We start from the raw sequence: 19,360 nt of genomic DNA, 5'->3' as shown, positions 1-19,360 counted from the left end.
ATTGTAATGTTTTTACTAAGTAATTGTTAACTATTCCTGTGATGCCAAAGGTCATATTCTGTGCATAATTAATTATACACAGGTACCACACATATATTTAGAGATAATTAACTAGTGATATTGTGTGACAGAATGCATTATTCTTAGCAAATTATTAACTCTATCATTAAATATTACAACTGGTCATTCTACAGAGAAGTGGTCACTTTAGAAAGGTTTTACTTATCTCATGCATTTTACTACATTGAGTGGTTACGTGGTAAAAATTTCATGTCATTAAGAGATTCCTGTGAAAAGTTTTGGCACTTTGGATATTGTGCTTGGTGCCATGCTAATGTACAGAAAAGCCCTAAAAATGTCATACACAAAAATCACCGCTCTACCAACTTCTTTTGCTTGTATCTCTTGATTGGAAACACCGATTGAGGTTAGGTTTGTACTAAAATAATTCTAAAAAAATGCACAATATTTGCCATACCAAAGAATTTAAGGAATGTAAACTTTTTAATTTGGTTGGAAATCTACTGTGATGCATCTCCCTCTAACTACAAGAAACAATGAATGCAAGAAAATGTTGCAATGTGGAAATCTAAACCACTACATGGCCAATTCCTTAGAGATTCATCAGACACTGTAGATTACAAGTTTCAGTGGAGCTGGCTGTCTAACAGCAATTTTAAAAAGGAAATCAAAGGATTTCTCATGGCTTGCCAAGAATAGGCCATTACAACTAATGCAATTAAAGTTGGAATTTTCAATCAAGCTGGTTCTGTTAATTGTTGTTTGTGTGGGTCACATGATGAGACTATTGATCATTTATTGACTAGCTGTAGCATAATTGCTCAAACATATTGTAAGAAGCGCCATGATGTATATAGTTGCTAAGATAATCCACTGAGAGTTAGCCAAGAGAGGTGGATTTGAGTGTGCTACCATGTGGTGGGAACATTGCCCACAGCCTGTAATACAGAATGACAATATGAAACTTCTGTGGGACTTTACCGTTCAAACATAGACATTCGCCCCACAACAGACCAGATATAATATTTGTTGACTTTATAAAGAAACATGTTTCTCATTGACATTGCCATCCCACGAGATAATTGCATATCTCAAAAGGTCAATGAGAAGTATCTGCGGTATATTGTTCTGTTTTCACTGCAAGATCATGTGATGAGTATCCTGGTTTTGAAGAAGTGTCCTTCATCCATACCACCTATTAGTATTAATGTTGATGGAGTTAAGCAGCTGCTGGACAGTCTTGATGTGCAAAAATCTATTGGTCCAGATTGTATTCCTGCACATTTATTAAAAGAATTGAGTTCTGAATTTGCATTAGCACTTGCCAAACATATTTCAAGCATCTTTATAACAAAGTCATATAACAACAGAATGGAAAAAAGGGAATGTAGTTTCTATTTTTATTAAGAAAGACAATCGTAGCACACCAAGTAATTACCGTCCTGTGTCATTGACCAGCATAATATGTTGTAAACAGTTGGAACATATCAGATATTCACATGTATTTTCTCACTTATAGATAACCACAATATATGTGACCGGATCTGCGAAAACGGGACATAATCACACATTTTTCAAATTCCTGTTGATTAAATGTGACTGGGCCCGCCAAAACAGGGCATGTGGGAACAAACTACACCCCATCACTCTACAAGTTGTATCTCCATACTGGAACAAAATATTTGTATTCTGTAACTTTCATCATAACGCCAACTAAATGCTTACTAAGAGCTCAAAATTGCAATACCATAACATAACGGAACAAAAAGTTATGACTGATAAAAGCTTGAAAAAGTTGGTAAAAATCATGTGCCCACATGCCCTATTTTCGCAAGCCCAGTCTTAGACAAGTATACCCACTGGCAAAGTTTCTGCTTCATATGCCAATAACGTTTAGAGTTACAGCCCTACAAAATAGCAACAACAGAAAAATCGATATCTACAGCAAGTATATAGGCTCCAAGAAACTCCTCTTGATTCTTCGAGTGATCTTCGGTCCTGGTATTCGCTTCCTGGCTCTGGACACGGCGCTAAGTAGGTTGAGTTTACCATTTGTTACCGTGTTATTCTCTCGCTCTGCTTCTTGAGTTCTGATCCTTTGATGCGCACTTATTGGAATGCCCGGACGGCGTAAGAAGAGCCGTCAAAAACAACCAGTTGATCTGTCTAATAATGACGTCGATGTTGACGATGATGACCCTGACCGTGTGTGGTGCTCTTGTGGGCGGCCTTTTGGTACTGATGGGTTTATGATTAAGTGTGATGGCCACAGTGAGAACTGCTGCCAGTGGTATCATGGCCATTGTGTCGGAATCACTACTGCTGAAGGTAGAATACTTGATGTTGATAATGGACCATTTATTTGCCCCACTTGTGCAACCAGTTCAGATGTGCGAAACCTTCCTTCCTTTAACTTGTCAACTCTTACTACTTTTGAGTGGCGTGGCTCACCAAGCCCTGCTGTGCTTGAATTACTTGACCAACTATACTTTCAAGTTGTCCATTGGAAACCAAACCTGTTTACCGTGCCATCAGGTAACTTGGGTAAATCCTTTGTATCTGAACTTGCATCATTGCTGCATTCCTTTAGTAAACAGTCAGCTCTAGAGCCATTTGCCTTAAAGGCTGCCATGTTGATGCCCAACTTGCTTTTACAGAAACCCCACAACGAGTCCAAACTCAGTTTTCGAGTAGTTCGCTCTTGCCTTCAGAGACGACTTGATCTTTGGCTTAAGGGTGATTTTTTAGCTTTATTTAATGAAGGGATTGTCATACAGAAACATCTATCTGCTTCACCTCGCTATCGTCCTTCCTGTGATGATCAAACTCATTCTTCCAGGTTTTCCCACCTTATGACTCAGGGCCGTGTTAATGCTGCTCTTCGCTGTCTGTCTCCTTCTTGTGACTGTGGCCCTCTTAACTTGGATCATGTAGTGGGTTCCTTGTCTGATGGTTCTCCCAAAACTGTGTTTGATGTATTGCATGAAAAACATCCTCATGGTCGTGCTGCAGACCCTGATGCTATACTTGATCCCGTTGACTCCTCTCAATCGTTTCATCCAGTTCTATTTGATGGCTTAGATGCTGCTTTAATTAAATCAGTGGTCATGCAGATAAGTGGCTCTGCAGGCCCTTCTGGTCTTGAAGCTCATGCTTGGAGACATCTTTGTACAGCGTTTGGTGATGCTTCTAATGACTTATGTGCAGCTGTTTCTACTTTTGCCCATCGTATTTCCACCTCTTATGTTAATTCAAAATATTTATCTGCTTACTGTGCTTGTTGCCTAATTCCTCTTGACAAGCGTCCTGGTGTTCGCCCTATTGGTGTGGGTGAAGTTTTGCGAAGAATTATTGGAAAAGCTGTGATGAGTTATAAGGCGTGATTTACAGCAGGCTGCAGGATCCTCTCAATTATGTGCTGGTCAAATGGGTGGTTGTGAAGCTGCTGTCCATGCAATGAAACAAATATTTGACTTGCCTGAGGTTGATGGTGTTCTCCTTGTTGATGCTAAGAATGCCTTCAATGAGTTAAATCGTCAAGTAACACTCCGAAACGTTGAGGTCCTCTGCCCTTCTCTTGCTCCCATTTTAATTAACACTTATCGTACTGATGCTTTTTTGTTTACTGGAGGTCGTACCATCTTTTCTAGTGAAGGGACTACCCAGGGTGATCCTCTCGCTATGGCTATGTACACTATCGGTACTTTGCCCTTGATTTCTCGTCTTACTGGTCTAGTAAAGCAGTGCTGGTATGCTGATGACTCTGCTGCTGGTGGCAAGCTTTCCAAGCTTAAGCAGTGGTGGGACTTGTTATCTTCCGTAGGGCCCCGTTATGGCTATTTTCCAAATGCTACTAAAACTATCTTGATAGTCAAGGAAACTGTTTTAACTGATGCTAGAACAATTTTTGGAGACTGTGACATTCAGGTTACTGCTGAAGGACACCGTTATCTGGGAGGTGTAATTGGCACTCCTGCCTTTGAACAGCTATTTTTGAGACGTAAAGTGGATGGCTGGATTGATGATCTTAAGACCTTGAGCCTCTTTGCCGAAACACAACCTCATGCTTCCTATGCTGCTTTTTGTCATGGTCTCTCTTTCCGATGGAACTATTTTTTTCGTGTTTCTTCTTGTTCTACAGACCTTTTCCTTCCTCTTGAACATTTTGTTAAATCTGTTTTCCTTCCTAGTCTATTGGGTCGAACTGTCCCTGGTGATGTTGAGAGAAAGCTATTTGCCTTGCCTGTGCGGCTAGGAGGCCTTGGTGTGTTTGATCCTTCGATTGTTGTGTCACAGCAGCGTTCCTGCTCTGTAGAAGTAAATGCTGGTCTCGTTGGCTTGATTATCTCTCAGGTACATCAACTAGGTGACTGTCTTGATGCACAGGTTCAGTTGCGATCCAAGATTCACTCTAGGAGCCATCAAGAGCAACTTCAATCTGCCAATCATTTGTTCGATGAACTTCCTCCTAGCATGCGTTCCTCAGTCATGTTGGCTCAGGAGAAGGGTGCATCGAATTGGCTCTCTTGTCTTCCATTGAAGTCGCATAATTTTGTGCTTCATAAAACTGCTTTTCGTGATGCAATTGCGCTTCGCTATCATTGGCTACCATCTGCCTGCCCTACTTCCTGTGCCTGTGGTCACTCTTTTACCATAGAACATGCTCTGTCTTGCCCAAAGGGTGGGTTTCCTTCTCTGAGACATAATGAAGTGCGTGATCTAACTGCCAATTTACTTTCCGAGGTCTGTAACAATGTTGTCACTGAACCCCACCTTCAGCCTCTTTCTGGTGAGACCCTTCAATACAAAACAGCTAATCGTGATGATAACGCAAGGCTTGACATTGCAGCTAATGGTTTTTGGGGAGGACGGTTTGAGAGGTCATACTTTGATGTCAGAATTTTTAACCCTAGTGCACCCTCAAATCAACCCCTACACTCTGCATACCGACGTCATGACAAGGAAAAGAGACGTGAATACCAACAACGGGTTCATGAAGTAGAGAATGCCTCATTTACTCCCTTAATTTTTACCAGAGATTGGCCAACCTTTTGAGTGCAAAGCACAGTCTTTCCTACGGAATAGTGATGGGATGGCTGAGATGCAAATTGAGTTTCTCTTTGTTGAGGTCTGCAATTATGTGCATTCGCGGTGCCAGGTCCAGTTTGCGCTGTCCCATTGCTGAGGCACCGATTGCAGTGCAGGTCGCTGAGGCCCATATGTAAGATAATTTGTTTTTGTTTATTATGTACTGTTTTATCTAAAAAAAAAAAAAGTATATAGGGAAAATAAATTGCAGGCACTCACAAAAATGGTTATAATTTACTAACGGATTGAGGTATAGAGCTAAACTTTTCACCATCATGTTCGCCATGAAATGGGGAATCAATTACTGGGTAAGTTTGTCCTTAACTCGCGCTTCTTCACTGTATACAAAGGAAAAATTCGTGAAGAAAAATCGATCGCGTACGATCATTTCAACATGACGTAGACAAATGCTCATAACGTACGTATCCTTGGAGCTACCGCAGCGAAACAAAGATTTTCTAACTCCTCTTGAGCAGGTGAATAAGATGATATCCAGGTTTTTATTGTTAGTCCTTTCCTTCACTAAGAAAGAGGGATTAAAATTACGGAATTTTTTCACTAATATACGCAAGTATTTCATCCAATGTATTCAATGCTTTACACCGCAAATTTAGGCTTGTGCAATTATGTCCCTTTTTCGCAGATCCGGTCACGTATTATGTGATGAACAACATGGATTCCGAAGATATAGATCGTGCAAGACTCAACTACTATTAACTCTACACAATTTGGCCAAAAACGTGAATGATGGTTTACAAACAGATGTTATGTTTTTAGATTTTTCTAAGGCTTTTGACAAAGTAGTTCATAACCTTTTATTACACAAACTAGAACATTTTGGTATTCGTGGACAGCTCCTATTGTGATTGACTGACTTTCTTTCAGAGAGAAAACAGGGGCATCATAGCTCTTCAGCTGATGTTACCTCTGGGATACCACAAGGTTCTGTTTTAGGGTCCTTACTTTTCTTATGCTCTATTAATGACTTACCAACTGATGTTAGATGTAAGATTAAGTTATAATTATGCAGATGATGCTTTGCTTTGCACTACCGTCAGAACAGTAGATCACTGCCACAAACTACAAGCTGATCTTTATTCTCTTTAACAGTGGGCTAAAAAGTGGAATATGCGATTTAATCCAGCTAAGTGTGAATTCCTCAGGTATCCAACAAGTGTAATCCTATATTAATGCAATATTATATTCAAGGACAAGAAATTAAGCACAGTACATTAGCCAAATATCTTGGCATAACAATTGATGAACATCTCAAGTGGAATGATCATGTTAATACTGTTACCAGTAAAGCAAACAAAGTGAAAGGTTTTCTCCAGCGTAATATTAAGCACTGTCCAACTAATATTAAAGCAAGATGTTATAGCAGCATGATTAGGCCTATACTAGAATATGCCTCTGCCATCTGGTCTCCATATACGTACTCAAAGGAAGTTGACTTAGTAGAAGCTGTACAAGGACAATCAGTGAGGTTTATATTTAATAATTACTCACCTTATGCTAGTGTTGCAGAAATGTTAGAAAGAAATGATTTTAAGACTTTGACAGAGAGAAGAAATGAATCAAAATTGATATATTTGTATGAGATTGTTAATAATTTAGTAGAAATAAACACAGATGTTAGGCGCAATCTGTGAATTTGCGGAATTTTCTAAATTTCGCTGCACATTTTGTGAATTCATAAAATGCGCAACAATTGTCGTGCTGCCATATGGCAAGGCGAGATGCAACACGTACAGACTGTTGTATCGGTTGCCGACCAACTGTCGTTCCAAGTGTTGGATCACGAGGTTTCCTCATGGCAGTGTATGCGAGGTGTGAGTTTCACTATGAGTTTGTGAGGTACGTCAAAAGAGGGTCACAGAGAGCTGGCTATTTGAAAGGTTCTGTAGAAGAAAATATCTTGGTCCAATCACACCTCCAAAAAGCAAAACAAAACAGTAACGGAGGAGAAGGTGCAGAAGATCATGTTTGATATCAGACCGTTTTGAATGAAATGGAAAGAAGTGATGCTCTAATTAGCCCTGCCTTTCATTACAACAAAGAAGTTTGTTTTGTTAAACTACCCAGAGCTGAAGTTGGAACAAACGAAGGGTAAGAAACTTTGTGCCTGCCCTTCACAAAATTTTGTAATTACAGAATGATCATTTAGTTGCAACAGTTGAGAAATTTTATGACATAGTAGAGCCACGTGTGCATTCAACTGAAAATGGACATGTAGACTACAAGAAAATACTTGCAGAGACATGGAAGTATAGTGAATTATGTATGCTATCATATTCTCAAGCATCACAAAAATTTATAGCCACTAGTCATACAGTGTGCGTTGTGGAGATGGGTGATACCAATACTCTGTACTGAACAAGTAGTCTGGTTCCCAAGTTTGTAATAATGCCAAGTTGTGAAGGACAAGTCAGGCTGGATTTTAGCTGATATTTTTGCAAAAGACCAAGCCTTTGTGGTCTCCATCGACCTATCAATTTATGGAGCCCACCTATCAATTTTCTGATATATTAGTTTGCAAAAAGATTGCGACACTCTAATAGAACAGTCATTTGTTCTAATAGAGCATTCAGTAAGTGATCTCAGAAGGAATCTGTAGGGGCATGCCTCCAGACCCCCTAGTAAGACCATATGTGTATTTTGTACATGGTTCTCAGCTTTACAACTACCTGGAACAGACCCCCTGCTACGGGCTTGATTTCTTCACTGTTCAGCGTTGCTTGGTACCTTAATTTGGCATGCTGCAATACGTATAATGAGAACATCATGGACCTACTTGAGTCTTCCTTTATGTATCTTTGCTGACAGTGGAAGGTGTTGATTTGTGGTAGCTAGCACCATGCATGTAATGGCTTCCCTCAAAAATTATTATAATTATGCATCTATTAATTGCTTCAACAATCAGTTCGATATACATCATCACATTGCGTCATTTGTACCATTAAGTAAACATGTATGTGTTTGTTCATGTTGTGGTAAAATGTATCTATATTAGCTTAAATAACTTCTTGATGAATAGTTGGATTCTTGGTGAACCAGCAAATTTCTTTTCATCGTCTGTTGTATTATACCGATGAGTTATGATGTGTCACATGCATAATAATGTTTGTTTATTTAGAATCATTGGATGACTATTGTCAATCTTGTGGAATGATTAGTTTGGATGATGATACAACTGACATGGTGAAGTCTAGTTATGCATACAAATTAATGTATGGATTCCATAGGTCAGGTGCAATAGTTGCTCATGGGGTACCATGAACAGTGTTTAGGAAGACATGTGGTTATAGCCAGGCAAGATGAAAATGGATACAACTTTTCTGGGTCTTGCTGTTATTTGTAACTCATGTATTAGAGCATACTAAGTTATATGTGTAACACAGCATATCTGATTCCAAAAACTATATGTTTGCACTAATAACTGTATCACACAGAGGTGACATTATGTAGTTAACCACGCGTTGTGTTACATCTGGATGCATGGGATAATGTGAGAGTGAAACTAACTATGTGTACCATTTAAGGCTGGACATTAAAGATATGGTGTTGGACTTGAGTTACAATGTACCAAACCTTATGTGCTGATATGCATTTCATTACTGGCGCAGCATGTGCAGTGTTTGCATGTGCTGGACAACTACTAGAAGTAAAACATGCAGACTGGACTGTGCCCATCAATATCAGCTCATCAAAACGAATGGCTTAGCCTACCACAAATGCTGTAGTATACGCAGCGCAACACTGAGAGAGAAAGACAGTGCACCTTATCCAGGCCAGCTGCAGAGTACGCAAAGGAACCTTGGAGGGAGAGATAGTCGGGTAGAATGCGTCTGTATCCATGTCCCTTCAGCTAGTAAAAGGGGGAAAAGAAGCCTGTCATTCCTCCCTGTGATACGTACTTGAAGCAGCCAAGAACGTAACGGCGGTACCCAGTTCATAAAATGCCCAGCTCTTACGGTAGTTCACAAACTGCGCAACAATTTATAAATTGTTGCGCATTTTATGAATTCACAAAATACGCAGCGCAATTTATAAACTGCGCAAATTCACAGATTACGCCTAACACAGATGATATGTAACTGAAGTTGACAAAACCCGACTTCGACGCACAAAGCTTTGTTAGGAGATATGGCAATTTTAAGTAATCATCGTGTAGTATCTTCCCAGTGCCTACAGCTGTACAAACAAAATTTGCACCAATTGTGACCCAGTCTGACAAAACCGGGCTTATCGCCTATTTAAAAGTATCGAGAAATGCCGGTTTTAAGTATTTAGTGTGTTGTAGCTCGCCAATGGTTGAAGGTATGTGTACCAAATTTTCGCACGTTTTACACCAATTCCTTACCTTCCAGAGCATCCACTGTGCAAGTAGCCAACAACTAAGTTTCCTGCCATTTTAGATAGTTTTTAAACCGAGGTTGACTGTATCAGGCGAACTGCAAATTGGGTGGGAGGTGGGGGCCCTGGAAGGCAGAAAAGATGGTGTTCAAAAATTGAAATGGAAGGCCAACGGATGAATTAGACCAAGTTTTGAGCCATTGCGGTCTCACAACTGGCTAAAATGAAAGGAAATTCACAGCAGAGGTACTTATTCAACACCACAGAGCTGTACAGCCACATACAGTCATTCCCAGGCTGACCAGAGCTCCATTAAGGCCCCACACCACACGTACAGATCGCCAATGGGCCCAGGGAAAAGCAGCCAGCAAAACCATACCACTCAAGTGTAGCTGATTTAAATGTGGAATTAGATAGTTTATTCATGTAGCTTTGTGTCCTGGGTGAAAATTCGAATCTGCTAACATGGGCAATAAGACCGGTTTTCTCAGACTTGGTCACATTTATTTATCTATGTACTAGCTATCACTGAGTGGGTGTTTAAGTTTCTGGTACCCAAATTATGCCCAGTCTTGGGAAGCTCTTTTTGAGTTGGTAATAATATCACAGGTGGAAGTAATAGGTGTAGAGGTGGTGGGTGGCGGGTGGCGGGTGGACTTAATATGGGAGTATAAAATGGAGCAAGAAGACAAATGGAATCCAGAGGCCACGTTTATGCCCTCCATGGCACTCTATTGCCCTGAAATCACTCCAAATTGATTGAAAACACTATTGCCAAGCTCTCTGTGAAGTCTCAGCACACTACACACAATTACAACAAAGCCATGGCCAATTAATGGTGCCAATCTTTCACTCATGGTTTTGACAGGGTCGTAAGAAAACTGCTGCAGAAACCAGACTTGCCAGTCCTGAAGGAAATACAGAGTGGAATATGATAGTGTATTAGACCAGCAATCCAATTCTGGTAAAAACTTAAGTTTGATTTTGTGTGTATGGAAGCCGGGTTATATGAAATCCGTTCACATATCCTTTTCCCTGAACACCTATTTATAATATAAGAGGGCACCAACTGAGATTTTTACAACCCCCCACCAGAATCAACTCCTACCACTACTCCTTTTTTTTCCTTTAGCAATTGGACAATGGAACAATCTTCCAGAATCTGTAATTAATTCATCAAGTGTAGAACATCTTACCTAATTGGTAACTATAGTGTATTCTTATACTCTATTTTGAGGCCTTGCACAGTAATAAAATATAATAATAAGCAGATGGGTATTTTTACTCTAACCTCATTCCCAGGCTACAAAAGAGTGTGCTGCTGAGCTCCTCTTATATCTTGCATCATTTTTGTGACTGAACACTGATTCTAATCTTTTGGATAAAGTAAAGAATAATTTAACTCATGCAAGTTGTCATGATGATTTTTGTATAATAATTGACTTTGGAACTTGAGGATTGTTAAAGTTATTCCTATTGTTATTGGCTGTTTAGAAACTTGCACACCAAACCTGCTGAAATTGTTAACAGGAAATCCCTGGTAAGCATCCCCGGGGAACCAATTCTTAAATTTGCCATACTTGGTTCAGCTCACCTGTTAAGGAAGGTTCTGGGACTCCCAGAGATCAGGTAGATCTCCAGCAACAGAACTTTTTGATTGAGTAACAACTGTAATGTACCAGTAATTGTATACTGTTGTTTTAATTAAATGATAAAAATATCTTCACCGTTCATTTCACATCGAGGGAGATGTGGACCACCAGTATATTTCAAGAAGGATGGGAGGAAGAGGTCTGTTGTCTGTAACAGAGATTATTTCAAGTGAAGAAAGAAACTTATCAGTCTATGTTGCATCTTCATCTAAGAGACTGCTGCAGCTAGGGCACAGCTCTGTGGCATCATTGGTACACAGAGCTTTGTGTGATCACTTTGGAGTTAGTAAATGTGATAAGCCATGGCTTCATACTCCAGAACCTGTAATCATGGCCAACAATGTCAAGTCCAATTCTCCGTATCCACCTATGCCACATTTTGAGATTACCACACAAGGAGTTCACAATATACTAAATGAATGCGATTCAAACAAATCTCCAGGTCCTAACAAGTTACACCCTTATGTCCTAAAAGCCATAGCAGCAGATATATCACCTATGCTTACCCACATTTTCCCAACAGTCTCTCAGCCATGGTAGACTACCAACTCAATGGAAGCATGCATATGTCACACCAGTTTATAAAAAAGGAGACAAATCAGATCCAAAAACTACCATCCGATATCACTAACTTCAGTAATCTGCAAAACCATGGAGTACATTGTTGTCAGCCAATTAATGAAACATTTATAGTCAACCAACATCTTAACAGAAAATCAATTTGGCTTCAGAGAACATCACTCCTGTGAACCACAACTGCTGGTGACTGTCAATGATATAGCCAAAGCAATAAACAATAAACTACAGGTAGATTTGGCAGTACTAGACTTCTCCAAGGCTTTTGGCAAGGTTGCATATGCTCAACTTCTAAACAAACGGGAGTATTATGAAGTGAGAGCAAGTTCGCTGGAATGGTTTGAATACTTTCTACATAACAGAACACAACAAGTAGCAATAGAAGGCCATTATTCCATATCTTGTGACATATCTGTGGACAAAGACTATTTTTTTACTATTAATACCAACCCCACCCGATCTAATGGACTCAAACTTTACAAAAATCGCTTCAACACTGCCATTAGAGGTCATAGTTTTTCACAGAGAATCGTCAATGATTGGAACACCTTACCCCATGAAATTGTATCTGCACCTAATGTACTGATCTTTAAGACTAAATTAGATGTATTTTTATATGGCCGCCGGTTTGATTTTATTTAGATGTACTTGAGATTGGTTTTTATAAGACTTTGTCTTCCTTATACAAATTAATAAATAATAATAATAACATCTGGTGTCCCCTAAGGTTCAGTCCTTGGACCTGCCCTTTTCCTAATCAAGACACACGGTAGTGTGTCATGCGGCCCAAGAAGCCGGCGCGCTACACCGTGAGTATATTAACGGGTTTTACTCTTTTCACTACCTTTCATAACCCTTACGTAATATTAAGCTCAAAAGCATCCAGACTTTCTACTGTAGTTGTTGCTCTCTCTCTTCGACTTTAGTGCACACGTCTAGTAGTTGTCGCGAGTAGTCGACTTTAGGGGAAGCGTCCAGTAGTTGCCACGAGTAGTCGACTTTAGGGGAAGCGTCTAGTGTGTTAGGGTTAGATTTCAGCTTTGGTTTCTTCTTCACCTTTAGGGTTAGGTTCTTCTTACTATATACAGCTTACTCTGTGAGTCACATTTAGAAGATAGAAAAGATAGGAATCAAGGTAGCTAGTAGCGGTAGCACACTGGACTATCGCAGTGGGATCCATGGTTCGATCCCCCTTCAGGATTGTATTTTTTTCGCCTTTTGGTTCACCGTTGTTTGTCTAAGTTCTACAGGGATATGAAATAGGGTGAAAAGAGTGATACCCTATATTAACAGGAAGAAAGAAAACGCAATTTTCACACCTATGTAGCTCTGTGATCCCCAATCCGATTGGAACAAAATTTGCTACAAACGTACTGGCCAGTTACGGGAGTCTACATGCCAAATTTGAAGAAAATCGCTCCAGCCATTTCCGTGCTCGGATCGGGCTGAAATTTGGCACACCTAAAGGGCTCATTAAGGCGGATCTCCATACCAACTTTGGTAGGAATCCGATTAACATTCACGGAGTTATGACCGATTGTTTGCGTAAAGTAAGGTCGAAAGTCTGTCACGCATACAGGGTAAACCCCTTGAAGGAATGAGTTAAAAATTGAAATGTAGATGGAGTAACCATTGTAGGAGTGCCTTTTTGTGGTTTAAAAGGAATCAAGATAAAGCCCATGGAGATATGACACAAAACCCAACCTGTGTTAAAATTACGTGATCGATTTTTATGAATAAAAACTATTAGTTTTCACGTCTACCAGGCAAACCGCTTAGAGCAATAAGCTAAAAATCAGTATGTAGCTGGAACAATCATCATAGAAATTCTTACAGTAGTACAGAAGAATCGGATTGCAAACCACTGAGTTATGATTCGGAACGCAACTACGTGTAGCAAATGCGAGATCGAGATACTCTAATAGAACAGTCACCCTAATAAAGCATTCAGCTACGTTTATAGCTTACTCCATTACAGAATTATATTATATTGCAAGTTATTCTGTGCGGAATTCAGCTACAAACAGTTAATCTGATAGACAATTCAGCTACAGGCAAGTCATCCTGTAGAGAGTTCATCTTGAAACAAATCACCCTGTAGAGAGATCAGCTAGAAGAATTCATCTTGTAGAGAGTTCAGCTACAAAGTAACCATCACGTAGAGAGTACAGCTGCATGCAAATCACCCTGTAGAGAGTTCAGCTACGAACAGCTCACCCTGTAGAGAGTTTAGCTACAAACAAATTACCCTGCAGAGAAATCAGCTTGAAGAAGCTACCTTTTAGTGATAGTTCAGCTAACAAGAAACTACCATGTAGTGAATTCAGCTACAAACAAATCACCCTGTACAGAGTTCAGCTACAAACAGATCACCCTGTAGAGAATCCAGCTAGAAACAAGTCATCCTTTAGAGAGTTCAGTTACAAAGAAAACACCATGTAGAGAGTTCAGCTAGAAGAAGTCACCTTGTAGAGAGTTCAGCTACAAAGAAACAATCATGTAGAGAGTTCAGCTGCAAAAAAATCAATCCACCTGTAGAGAGTTCAGCTACGAAAATATCACCCTGTAGAGAGTTCATCTACAAGCAAATTGCCCTGTATAGAGTTCAGCTACATTTGCAAGTTACCCAGTAGAGAGATCAGCTGCAAACAAATTATCCGTAGGGAATAATTGACATGGAATAACTGTATGTATTATATATACATATATATATATAATTTGTACATTTACTGATAAATTAGTTAAAGTATTTAAAATCTACTTCATCTTTTTCTTCTACCTGTGGTAAAGAAAAAAGATAGGGTATACCAATACAAAAAGAAGTGAAATCTAATCCAAAACAGCCAAGTTATAAAAAGAGTGAGGCCTTCAGAAAAGCTATGGAAAAAAGATGTGAAATCCAAGGTGGTGGCCAAGAAATGGCTGTAATGGTAGGTTAATGGTAAAAAAAATTATAACACAATTCAGGTAAATTTTGTGCAAAGACCAAGTGGCACAACTGAAATTTACCTGAATTGTCGTTATTAAATGTTTATCATTAACCTACCATCACAGCCATTTCTTGGCTGCCACCTTGGATTTAACATCTTTTTTCACCATAGCCTTTCTGAGGGCCGCACTCTTTTTACAGCTTGGCTGTTTTGGATTAGATATATATCAACGACATAACTGCAAACGTACATAGTGAGTTGTTACTGTTTGCAGAAGACATTTTAATTTATAGACCTATACACTCACCAAGTGATCTGTAGGATGACTTAAATACTCTTATAAAATAGGCAAATGAATGGCAGATGGATTTTAATGTATCTAATTGCAACATCATACAAGTTACCACACCACACCACCAAAATATTTACATATCAAATGAATGGAGTACCCTTGAAATCAGTAGAAAAGATTAAACATCTTGGAGTTTACTTGAACAATAAACTTTCATGGAACTATCACGTTGACTACATTTGAAACATAGCAAATTGATTACTTGGTTTCCTAAGGCAAAACTTACATTCCTGTTCTAAACACTTCAAAGAATATGCCTACAAACAATTTCTGCTGCCATCTATTGAATATTGTTGTGCTACCTGGGACCCACACCACCAAAATGACATCTCTAAACTTGAAATGATCCAACATTGAGATGCTCGTTTTGTCTTTAATAAGCCTTGGAACAGACACCACCGTGACAGTATCACAGACATGTTAAATAAACTAAATTGACCATCTTTACAAGAACGTAGAAAGCATGCACCACAGGAGATTGAAGGCCTTTAAACAATTGTTAACGAGTTACCATTAATTATCCAAATCACGGGACAATTTTGTATATCAAAACACAGCTACCATAATTCGCGATATACAGTAAATGATTTTGTACACGTGCGCATAACCACAGGTATGACCAGCTGCACTAGAAAAAAATGGTGTGGTGAACAGAGCATGTGCTGAACAGAGCATGTGCTGGAGCGTTTACGAGTGTTTACGAGTGCTCTGCTACATGCAGTAACAAAAGAACGGATTTTATAAAGAAAGATGTGCCATCAAATCGACTGAACAGTGTTTAGTTCTCAGCAAGTTTTATATGAGCGAAGGACTACTGCACGAAGGAAGAATTGGTTGTAAGCATACAAGTCATCCAGGCTTAGTCTTACGATTTACACTGAACTACATGATTTATGCGACTCTGGGAAGTCCACTTTATTACATGGTGAGCATTTATTAGATAGTCGTTCTGTCTGATATGTACAGTGAACTAGTATTAACCAGAATTGTTTCCTTCTAGGTACATCGCAACTGTAAATTGTAAGACATGGCTAATCCAAGAAGAAAAAGATGGAATGAGAAAATGAAGAGCCCGAAACTACATAATGGACCATGATGTATGATGATATTATTGTTCATGCTTGTATGGTCTTGTAAACAAGGCATGTTTGTAGTGTATGAATGTGTTTCCCAACCAGCGATCAGCCTTGAGCGGTTTAGCTGTTGGTTATGTATTCATGTATCTGTGTTTCCAACCAGCGATCAGCCTTGAGCAGTCTAGCTGTTGGACTTGTACTTATGTATGTGTGTTTCCCAACCAGCGATCAGTCATGAGCAGTCTTGCTGGGGAGGACATGTATGTAATGTCTGTGTTTTTTATAGAAATCCTGTATGTAGTATGTAACAATATTATAATTGATATGTTATTTAGGACAACTGTGCGAAACTCTATCAGTCAAATTGATGACCTATGTAGCAGCAAAGATACATTCCACAAGATTTACCTCCGAAACTGATTATCTACATTTTTGTACCGCAAGTGGTTAACAATTTAAATGGATGAAGAATATTGATGAAGTACGTATGGAGCACTACTAGCTATATTTTTATGTTGCCGTTATGTTGTAGCTGAATTTCAAGAAAGGTGATCACAAGGTGCATAGTATTTATAGTATTTTTGTGTAGTTAACTTGCATACACAAACTTTATTAATAGAATCACCTCTGGAGAAAAATACTGCAGCTTTGATAATGAGGTGGTCTCAGTAAAGAGGTCATGAAGTACACCTTACTGACATGGCTACTATAATAATAATATTTTTGTAGTGCAGTAAATTCTGCTTTGTTTGACATCATTATTTAACTTAGATCATCTGTGTGCTTACCTGCAGCTATCAATGTTATTCCCCATCTCCCCCAGTAAAGGACATTTTCAGCATTATGAAGGGATTTAAATTTATTCCTGAGGGTACGGACATTAACTGAAGCCACGGCATATTGTCAAATCCCTATTTGTATCTCCAAAATGTAAACGTATCTGTTTTGTTATCAACCGTAATTCTGTTGTAGAATCACTTCTTCATTGTTTGGAATCAGAGTATGGGAGCAGTAAACTACAGGCATAGCAACAATTGTGAAAAACTGGATTGTAAGTGATGCTTAGTTTTGTGTGGCTAGACTGCCTTCCACCTCTGCTCTTGCTTTGTGGCATTGTTTGTCAGCGAGATAGAGCCTGGTGAAGTGTAGGGGTGACTTTCAACCATTATCCAGTGAAATTAATTCATTGGCTAGCTGTATGTTAGTATGGTGGACATAAACGCTACAGCAAAACTTGCAACAGAGCTGATACCATTGCTACATAGCATTTTCCCAGCAAGAACAGCAAGAAACTGTGATAACTGTTTGCCTACGTATGCATTTTGTCAACAGTAATTCACCAGACCCTATCTCGCCAACCAATGACATCACAAAGAAGTAAGATAGTGGTCTGGCCATGCGAGAATTAGTACTGTCCTGCTTATCGAACTGTTTGTTATAGACTATAAGTTTGTTTGTTTGGAGTAACTGAGGGTGGGGCAGTGAAATAATGCCAGAATAGAAATGGTTGTGAACAAGTGGAATTGTAAGTGTTCTCGTGCTATGTAACTGTTTTGTAATCAACCATAATTCTGTTGTAGAATATATGGAGGAACTGAGAACAGAGCAGCGAAACAGTGAAAACTTTGATTACAGTTGTGAAATGTACGCAAGTGGTGGCATGATTATGTAGCTGTGTTGTTATCGACCATAATTCTGTTGTAGAATTAGTCTGTCATCATTTAAGTACAGGAGCAGTGAAATATTGAAGCTACAGGCAGAATAGTGAAATATAAGTATACGGGTGTGCTCATCTTAACTGTTTCTATCTGCCATAAATGTTTAGTTCCTTTTTGTTTGAAATAACTGAAAAGTGTAATAACAAAACTGCTAGTAGAATGGATTTTGTTGGAAATGTAAGTATTGGTGTGCTTATCTAACTGTTTTATAATCTGCCGTAATTTTGTAGTGCGTTTTTTGTGTGAAATAACTGATGAATTGAGCAGTAACTACAGGAAGAATAGTAACCAAGCGGAAATGTAAGTATAACCATGATTATCTTACCTGTTATAATTGCCGCATTTCTTTAGTCCGTTTTTGTTTGAAATAACTGAGCAGTGGAATAACAAAACTTCAGTAGAATAGATTCTGTTGTGAACAAGTGGAAATGTAAGTATATCGATGTGCTTATCTAACTGTTTTAATCTGCCGTAATTCTGTAGTCCCTAGAAATAACTGGCAAATGGTGCAGTAACTACAGGTAGAATAGTGAACAAGTGGAAATGTAAGCATTTGGTTCTTATCTTAACTGTTTTGTAATCGACTAAAATTCTGTAGTCACTTTTGTTTGAAACAATTGAGGCTGGACAGGAGCAGTGAAATGATGACGGAGTAAAAAGCAGTTGGATAGTTTTTGTAGAAGTAAACAGTGGTGTTTTTGAAACTGTTTTGTCATCTGTCATAATACTATTGCAGTGTTGATCCCTTTGACCTCCTTGTTGAGTCACTGTGATGGTGGTGGTGGTAAAGAAACCGGAAAACAATTGATTTTATTAATAAATTTATGCACGTGATCATATGAATATTTAATGATGCGCATTTATTCAAAACAATCTTTTAACGTGATGGGAGGCTTGGAAGACATATTGGGAACATTGTAAAAGGTTTGTAGAGGGAAAGGGGGTTATTAGTAACTAGACTGCTGGGTATATAATGAGGGACGATAGGTCTGAATGCGAGTAGTTTCCGTTCGCAAAAAGTCCCACTACGGAAATTTTGAAAAACCCGTTTCACTGCCAACGGGTTTGCCAATTAATGCACCGTAATTTGTTTAACAGTGGCATTTACGGGTGATTTTTGTACCGTTTCAGGGCCTACATTCTCCTGTGCACGTCTCATCCTATTGTACACTATAGTTAATCATTTATTACTTGTCCCAAATCGCTGTCTGCCATCATTAAATCAAACTGCTACCAGAGCCCATCACAATCAGAAATATAATCATATACAATCTTCAGTGAACACGTATCTCTATTTATTCCTACCCAGAACTATTCCCCATTGGAACAATCTATGTATCCCAAATCTATCTACCATTGATCTTGAAACATTTAAACAATCAACTACTCCTACTTTGTAATTACAACTTAGCACTTATTGTATTTATTGTAACTTACATAGCACTCACTATAATTTAGTATTCATTGTAATCCACCACTGATTGTTACTTACCACTTACTGTAATTTAGCACTAATCGTAACCTAACACCTATTGTAACTTAGCACTTATTGTAACTGAAACTAGGCACTTATGTTATTGTATCTTATACT

The 19,360-nt window shown here is 38.9% G+C and overlaps 1 protein-coding gene and 3 long non-coding RNA genes across 4 annotated transcripts in view; 3 read left to right on the top strand and 1 right to left on the bottom strand.

Annotated features, from left to right (window-relative positions):
- Window positions 1-19,360, bottom strand: part of LOC136247257 (uncharacterized) — a 237,281-nt gene that overhangs the window by 183,203 nt on the left and 34,718 nt on the right. The window lies entirely within an intron of this gene.
- Window positions 15,880-19,360, top strand: part of LOC136247269 (uncharacterized) — a 286,965-nt gene continuing 283,484 nt past the window's right edge. The window contains exons 1-3 of the long non-coding RNA XR_010697300.1: window positions 15,880-16,072; window positions 16,387-16,532; window positions 16,584-16,610. This is a non-coding gene — a long non-coding RNA (uncharacterized lncRNA). The remainder of the gene's footprint in view (window positions 16,073-16,386; window positions 16,533-16,583; window positions 16,611-19,360) is intronic.
- On the top strand, window positions 17,234-17,935 carry LOC136247277 (uncharacterized). Its single transcript, XR_010697311.1, has 4 exons — window positions 17,234-17,428; window positions 17,493-17,576; window positions 17,632-17,695; window positions 17,756-17,935. It is a non-coding gene; the product is annotated as an uncharacterized lncRNA (long non-coding RNA).
- LOC136247271 (uncharacterized) lies at window positions 18,119-18,675 on the top strand. The gene is made up of 4 exons (XR_010697302.1): window positions 18,119-18,199; window positions 18,253-18,314; window positions 18,368-18,451; window positions 18,506-18,675. It is a non-coding gene; the product is annotated as an uncharacterized lncRNA (long non-coding RNA).

This window comes from Dysidea avara, chromosome 2, assembly GCF_963678975.1.
Source record: "Dysidea avara chromosome 2, odDysAvar1.4, whole genome shotgun sequence".
NCBI classification, from domain to species: Eukaryota; Metazoa; Porifera; class Demospongiae; order Dictyoceratida; family Dysideidae; genus Dysidea; species Dysidea avara.
The sequence above is the reverse complement of the archived record's forward strand: the minus strand, read 5'-3'. Positions and strand labels throughout refer to the sequence as shown.